We start from the raw sequence: 8583 nt of genomic DNA on the forward strand, positions 1-8583 counted from the left end.
AAGAGAGGAATGCTTGCTGGATGAATTGCAGTAGAAAAAAAGCATTTGAGAAAAAATGCTAATGGAATAAAAAATGGGAAAGTGCACTGAGATAATAAAAGATTATTTCTCCTTGTGCTATGTCTGGAAGAGGAACTCTGACAAAATGGCCTGCAGTAAAAGCACAGCTTTTCTCACTGTATTATCCTGGTTATTGCTGTGCGTAATTCATAATGACTAAAATTATGCATCTCAGTTCAAGATGTTTGCCTGGTATGCAGCTCTCAGCCTCACTCAATGCTGTTGGTAGAACAATAAATAGTGAGTCAGTACAGAATAAGTCACCCAATACGTGGTTTTAAAAGGCACTGTGCTGTTTAAGGACAGGAGTGCTTTCAGAATCCAAATACACTTTAAAAAGAAGAGGGTTACTAAATTTGTTATTCGCTGTTACTTTAATAAAAATCTTGTTACATGTTAAGATTTGTAAGTCAGTCCTGTGGTTACCATTACATGCACACCGAATCTCGATTTTGCCATCTCCCTTTATCTGCAATGCAGCGTTTCACTTGCAGAGCTGTCACTTCCCATAGTGGGAACTGATTCTGGTAGTCACTGCTTGGAGGAATCTTTAATTCTCAGGAGTGTTTCCCAATTCACATACCTTGATTAACAAGTGCCCAAATAGGTACATTTTATAAACCAATTCAGACAGAGTACATATTCCAAATAAATGGCCTAAGTTTCCAGAAGTGGAAGAATGGGAAAACCTAATGGTAAGCAAAAGGAGAAATAACTTATTTTAGAGGATAGGAGCCTTGGTCAACTGCATGCTGCTTATTTCCTTAAGTACCAGGAGATAACACACACATTCCTGGTTTTGCTTAATTTCATTATGGAACTGTCAACTCAAAATCTAGTTGGTCAAGCATCAGCTTCCAGTCTCTTAAAATTCTCTTTTAAATTAAATGTCAGATACAGAAAATAATCTCACCAAATGACAAATGTCTATTTTTTATGTCTGCTTTATAGTTTTAACACATCAAAATGTGAAGAATCTGCCATTCATATAAACTGACAGTCCATTCACATAAACTAATATTTATGACTATAGAACAACAAATTAAGGCAAAGAAGACTAGAATGAAGATTATTTAAGCATGTGGCTCTATTTAGCTGTTGCTTCTAGATAATGCTGTAACCTGAGTGTATATAAATATACATAGTACCTGAATACACCCTTAATAGAAGATGATCCCTTAACTTTAGGTTTATACAAATAGACACAATGACTTTGCCTGCAAATTAAATAGTTCTCTAAAATGGTACAACTAGTTATTTTCTAGACTGAGCAGCAAAAGTGTTCAGACCAAAGCACAAGTTTCACAGATGAAAAGCTAGTATCCAGAAATAAAAACTTTGATATCTGGGGTAGCATCTGCCTCTTAACAGGTTTTTTTAAGCTTTTTTCTGTCTTATGATATATGCTGCAGATTATACTCCTTCTTTTAAAAGCCAGTTGCCATGTCTTATGTGTGCAAGCCTCACAGAAAAGTTTTGTAAAGAACAGAGCACTATGTTCCAGAAGACATGATTAAACTCCCCAAACATAAGGAACTGAAATAATCAAGGACAAAGATATCAATAACTAAGACAGCGTATATGCAAGGGAAGAAGCTCACCATCTTTGTAGGCATAGACACTGCTGACAGAGCTGCTCAAATGAACATACTCTGTGTGGTCTGTTCCAGTTACAGAAAGTCAAGATGCTTTAGTTTGAAGCAGTTGTAGACTGAATGCCTTGATGTAGCATAGCCACCAATGTTAATGCACAAAATTATTGCGCATTACAATCCCATCAATAGATACGAGAACCAATGCATGAACAATTTCAGTGGCTTGCTGAAAGACACAGGTGAGGCAAGGTTTCCTTGACTATCAGGTGGCGATGGTTTCTTAGACCTTGAAGTGGTACTCCCACCTACAGGCCTACAGCAAAAAGAAAATGTGAAAACAGGACAAAAGGGGCATCTGCACAAGAATCCACTGTTTGCAGCTTTTACTAATGCCAGGAGGGAGAGATTCACAGCTCTGCCATGGCTGCTTCGCTGCTTTGTAATCTCCCTCTGTCTCTCAAGCTGAGCTCTCTGCTGCCTTCAGTACCCAACCATCAGCCCACCAGGTCTTTCATTCATTCCTTTCTGTTTACCTCAACTACTGGTCATTGCAGCTGTGATTATCTTTCAAGGCAAAGAGCGTGAAGCTAGGTCCCATAGCTTTGCCTAGTCTCTTCTAGATGATTACCAGGACAATCTGTCTACGTAAACTTGCGTTTTATGTCACAAAAACCTCTTGTCAATGGGGTCTGCTGACTTTTTTTTGTCACTAGAATTTTAAACAAAATATTCCCTGCTCTCAGGCTAGGAGAAAGGAGAGGGGCAAGAAGTGCAGATTTCAAAACTGAAAAATAAACACAATGTCTAACATGGCCAAAATAAAACCTCTGCAGCTCAGTAGAGGCCATTCCATTTTTGTAGTGAAGGACTGAGGAATAAGCTAGTGAAAAATGTTAAGATGCTAAATATAAAGCACATATAATGCCAAAAGTCCCAAATGGAAGTAGAAAAGTACAAATGTTGCTGACAAGTAATCTTTAAATAATCTCATTTCAAATCTCATTATGCATCAAGCTGCTTGACACCTGTGAGAAAATATTTACTGCTAAACTAGTAAAAGAAAAATAAGCCTTAGCAAGATATTATGTTTAATACGGTCCAAAAAGTACGTCCTACAAGGATTTTTGATTATTTTAAATTACAAGGACTGGGGGGGGGAGCACTAACACAAAGGGGGTTTATTGAGGCTGATATGTGTGCCACAGATTATCTGTGGCCTTGCTGACTACTCATTTCTCATCATAAGCTTGAAGGTACAAAGGCACATCCTCAGTAACTGGGAAAATGATTTGTTGGTGAATGCTATACATATAGTTAGATACATGTGCATGTATATAAAGGAATATAGAGAAAAATCCTTCACAAATGCATCTGGTCTGTGAAATAGCTTCATGCACAAATGAAAAATACAGGAAAACTGAAGGGACCCTCCAAAACAGATCAGCAAAAAGGTTTAAAATTTATGGCCTGCTTGTGAAAGGTCAAAGTGAATGGGTTGTTATTTGTTCTAAAAAGTGAAACACTAAGGGGGCCCCAATCAAGATCCCATAATGTAGAAACAACGGTATTGTGTGAGACAAATAATGTTTATATTTTCCAGTTTGGGCAAGACAGCCTACCTCACTCTCCATACACAAAACCATTAAGCTCACCTGTTTTAACTTGCTATTACCCCCTGCTTCTATAACAAAGATGCAATCAATTGTTTTCATTGCTCACTGGAGCAAGCACAACAGGGAAAATTAATCTGCAGACTCTCCATATTGAAAAGATTTTAAGGACATTTAGAGAAAGATTTGTCTTTTATGATCTAGATTAATTTGTTCTGACTCCCCAGAAAGGACTGGGCTAGAACTGGTGGATTTCTGGCAATCACTTTGGACTTTACATTTCATGCTCTCTAGCAATACAGAGCAGGTATTTTTACAACCAAATGCAGATCTGAACTCTGTAGAAAGTCATTCCTCTGAAAGTAAAACATTTTAAATTGGCTCTTAAAAATTCAAGTAGGATGATTATTTTGTGTGGAAGTTTTTCCAATTAATTTTCATAAAACAGGCCAGCATGTGGCTGCTGCCTGAACAGAGCAGCTGTTAGTATTTAATACTTGTGTATTGCTTTGTTTTCTCCAGAACTGTGTGCATATGTTTGGCCATTAGTACCTCCTGGGAAAAAAAACCCCAACACTAAAAAGCTCTGTCATTTAGCATCCTTTATATAGCAAAAATTACACACCTTCATATGCTTCAGTGAAAATAACTGTGTGACTGCACATGAATTTATCCCATTATATGACTGATCATATATTGGGCCCAGAGCAACAATAAGTGCGGATAAAAATAAACATTATCATATATAATCAAAATATGAAAAAAAAATATGAAATTGCTCTTACTTGCTCTGTCTCATCTTTCAGTTTCTTTTTTGAATTTCCAAGAACTTTACCTGCTCTGACCCAGCCATCTCTGTGATTCTCTGTGCAGAAATGCCACAGCACAGCCCTTGTTACAGACTAGATGAGAGCAGCCATGAAGGAGTGCTCAAGAGACCAGGATGGAGAGATCAGTCACTTTCCATCTGATAGCTCTCCATACACAAAAGGCTTCCTGCAAAAAATAGGCAGGGAAAACAGAAAGCTTGTGAGAGGAAGGAGTAGTTGATTCTGGAGTAAAGTCCACTGCAACAAATGGCAGTTATTCTTCTAATTGTTGTTACTGTAACGCTCTTTAATCAGAGAAAAGGGTCACAAGACTCAACTTCAGTATCCTTGGAATACTTTGGATGGAGAGGCTCATTGAGCCTGTTTTGTTTTATCAGGATATGTATACATACTCCTTCTCTATTGACAGGACAGACAAGTCATTTCAATAGACATTTCATGTGTGTGTCCTTAGGCGGGATTTAGCCCTTAAAATGAGAATGCATATTAATAGGAAAATGTGGAGAGCCAGCTCTGAAGATTAGCTTGGCTTTGTAGTATTGCTTAGTTGCTGTGCTGTATGGAAAATGCATGATGATAACAGATGTAGAGCTCACCACTCATAAATATTTAAGTAACAAGACACAATAGGCAGGCAACTTCATTGTTGCAAAAGTCAGAGGTACAGTGTGAGCCACAAAGCCCAAGAACGAGTGGCTTTAGCTACTTTAAAAGTACATTTCCTTAGAAATGTGTTTGTGGACACTTTTTTTTTCTTACCAAATACAATATATTCAAAAAGGGAAGATGCTCTCATTTATGTATACACTAGCCATTATTGGCCATCACCGACACAGATAAGACCCCTCTGACAGCTGGTGTGGAAGAGATGGCTATACCCTGGATTGTAACACCCCTTCATAACCAACAATAGGACTGCACCTGATACTTAATTAGAATAGCAAATCCTCAAAAGGAATTCAAAATTACAGGAGTGGATTCTGCAGGTTTGTGTCTGAGATTGAAAAAGTGTGGGAGATGTCTTTATGATTTTAACTAGTATTTTCAACACTTTATATACATACACAGTCATGCTTTCTGCAACAGAGGAAAAAAGTTAATTCCATTCTGAAGGATTTTACTTCTTTCTACTTAAACGAGCAGTGATTTTAATTTAATTGCTAATGATCAAATATTCTAAATCCACTGCTGAAATTTCATCTTCATCTTTAAAAGTGTAAATTGTACCAGGCTTATTGAGGTGTTCCAGGACAGAAGTAGAGTTTTGGAACAAGACAGGTAAAAAGAAACCCAGCAAAATCAGATTTAGGGCACTCTGAGACAGAAGCAAGGGGTTAGATTGCCTCATCCAGACAGAGTAGAGAAGGGCCCTGGGGCAAGTGGGACCTAGTTTACAGAGTATGAAAATTATATTAAAGAAAATATGAATATAGCCCTGTTCTTGTTTTTAACTCTTTTCTCTCTGATGCTTTAGATAAATCAATATGCTTTTCTGTAATAATTTATTCCCTGCTACTTCAACTTTTGTCATTCTCTGTAGCTCATGGAGTTTATAGGAGGGCTAAATTCCAATTAGACTTGCAGGGGAAAAACACCAATGAAAAGCAATTTTTGACTCAGGACCAGCATATGAAGATGATGACTTGCAGGACTTCTCCCTGTCAGAAAGACAGGGTAGAATTTTGGAAAGCTTATCAAAGGGAAGAGCAATTGAGCATTCAAAGGTACAGGCTATCTTGAACATCAGTGTCCTGCAGAGGGGCTATAAAACCACCACAATTCTGTATCTCTTATAGGATGTGAATATTGTTGCCACTTTGCCTTTTATCTGCCAAACAACTTCTGGGAAATGAGAGTAAAGGTCTTGGAAATTTTAGGCCAGTTAATTTATTAGAAGTACAATTCTTGCCCACCATCAGTAACTTTCATTGTCCTTGAGTAATTACAAACCAGTTGCTTCAATCTGTTTTCATAAGAGAGAGGTAACATAGGCCACAGTAGCATGGGTTATTTGATACTGCACTGCAGCAAGCTGTGAGGCAAGGGAAAAGCTGGCCAGCAACTGGCCCCTTTGCTGAAATTGTTGGCTGATGACTGCCTACCGTGCTGATGATAGTATGCTATGAGGAATTAAAAAAAAGAAAACAAAACAACAAGGAAGACTTTTAGAGTGTTGGTAGACTAGGAAGTAAATACAAGCTTTGATGAGCAAGTACAAGTCATCCATGTAGCTCTGTTCACTGTGGTTTTTAAGGCCATTTCAAGCAGGCTGAATCAGCAGTGCCACATCCTCTGTGTGAATCAAACTAACTGTAACCCATCACAGGACTTCGTTACAGGACAGGCAGGGACACTTACAGCCCTGCTGATTTCAAATCCAGTTCTGCAGGAAAATGCAGTCCCAGTGCAGTTCACAACAAGGGCACTATAAAACTGCTGCTGCTCAGCTGTTGCAGTCAAACTGCAGATGTCATACTGCTTCATTACTGGTGTTTAAAGGCGTTCTCTACTTGAGCAGTCAAAATGCAGTTTTATTCTGCCATTTTTTTCCGTAGATTTATAGCTGTGTTTCTGGAGAGTTAATTTAGCTATTCACATCTTGAGTTTCAAAATTAATAGCTAGCTACCAGGTAGTTACAAAAGCATTTGTTACAGAAAACAGATTATCAGTGCCAGCCCTGAGCAAGGTCTGGAGCAACTGGGTGCTAGAAAGAAGATCACAAAGAATTCTAGCTCCTTGTGCATGGAGCCAAAAAGCTGCAGAGACCACACAGCCCTGCTACACTATTATTCAAACACAGGGGCTAGGAAACAGAGTAGGTGTTTCACAAAGGACTTGGCTCTTTGCTGCTCCTCAGAAATGGTACTTGGATATAGGAGTTAGCCTTCTCTATGCCAAGTTCTCAGGGAATCCATAAGAAGATTCATTGCTTCTTGATCAAATCGATTACATATGACTAAGGGAAAGGATGTTATAAACCACTCCACCATGAATCCCTACCCACAGAATCCTGCATGGGAGATAACATTACAGAAATAATTTTTTTCATCTGGAATGCAGCATCTTGCACACATCTGAAAGAGAGAATAAAGGTGGTGAAACTGCAACCTGCTACTTCCTTTTAGCAAGGCTGCTTGAATTTCTGGAGTCCAAATTTCACAAATAACGTGGGAGAACACATCATTCCCCATTCATGCTGGGCTGACTTCCTACAAGCCCCTGAAGATTTCTAGGCTGTGTAGATCGTGCTGGTTTGGAGATGTGCATTGTAACAGAAGGCATGTTCTCTTTAAACAGCCCTCTGAATATCCAGCTCTGCTCAGTAAGATGGAGCGGCTGGGAATCAGCCAAAGGGCCCAATGCACACCTGACAAATATCAGAAGCTTCCTAACATTAGACAATCTTTGCCTTTCAAAAAGTATTGTCTCGAGAGGTTTTTTGTACAGAGTATTTCCCAAGCAGGTGGTAGCAATTCCTACAAGGCATGTACAGAAATATTGCAAAATATTGCTCCTTGATTCACAGAAAGACACATTTTTCTTGACAGGGAGGAGGTGTTGCTACTAAAAGTAGAGTGTGGTCCTGTTCTTTTATAAGCTAGCAAGGGTGGGGGGGAGGGAAGTCTGTTCCTTAAATTTTGCAAGAGCAGCTGTGGCACTGTCCTAACTGACAGGAAGCTAGACCAGGTTGTAGGCATTGGCCTTTGCAGACTTTGCCTTCACCAGAATTTAAGCGCAGCAAAGAAAGCCTCTTCCTACAAAGGAGGGTGAAAACAATGTGGGCGTATTTTCAGTGTCCAGGTACTTGGCCATTTTGGGTTGGAATGGATACATTTACGCAAGTGTACTTTCTCACCCATCCTGTGTTTGGAAACACCTGCCAGACTAGCCTGTATCTGAGGGAAACTTGCAATATACTGATTTTTGCTGTCAGCGTCGCAGGCAAATTCACATTGCTGCTAATGGAGGTAGGTGTCAAGAGTTAGGGAGTAAATTCCTAGAAACTCTACAGTAGTTTCCCAGACTTGCACTGGGGAGGTCACAAAGTCACCATTGTACAAACGAGGGTACTTCAGTCTCCGTGCTAGTGACCTCGGCCACTGACTAAAATCACTTTAAAAAAAAATCACTTCCCTGGAAAGGGAAAGCTGCATTACCAAAGGAGGACTTCGTTACCTCACATCCGAGGCCCGGCTGCGGCCCCCAGCTCCGCATCCCGCCCGTGAGAAACCCCAGGGCTGTGGGGACCCCGCCTGGCGGGAGGGCAGCCCCCCACCCACCCGTGCTGCGCCCACCAGCGCGGCGAGGAGAGGCGTGCGGGCGGAGGGAAGACGCACCGAGGGAAAAAACCTGAAGAGGGACAAACCAAGCAAGCTCCGCACACAAATTCCCTCCAAGCCGGGCATCAGCGCCTGCCTGCCTGCCTGCCTCCCGGGCTCGCCGTGCTTTCCTCGGTGCAGGGAGCCGGCGTCCCCGGGCACAGGACG

This window comes from Haliaeetus leucocephalus, unplaced genomic scaffold, assembly GCF_000737465.1.
Source record: "Haliaeetus leucocephalus isolate CR32 unplaced genomic scaffold, Haliaeetus_leucocephalus-4.0 Scaffold428, whole genome shotgun sequence".
NCBI classification, from domain to species: domain Eukaryota; kingdom Metazoa; phylum Chordata; class Aves; order Accipitriformes; family Accipitridae; genus Haliaeetus; species Haliaeetus leucocephalus.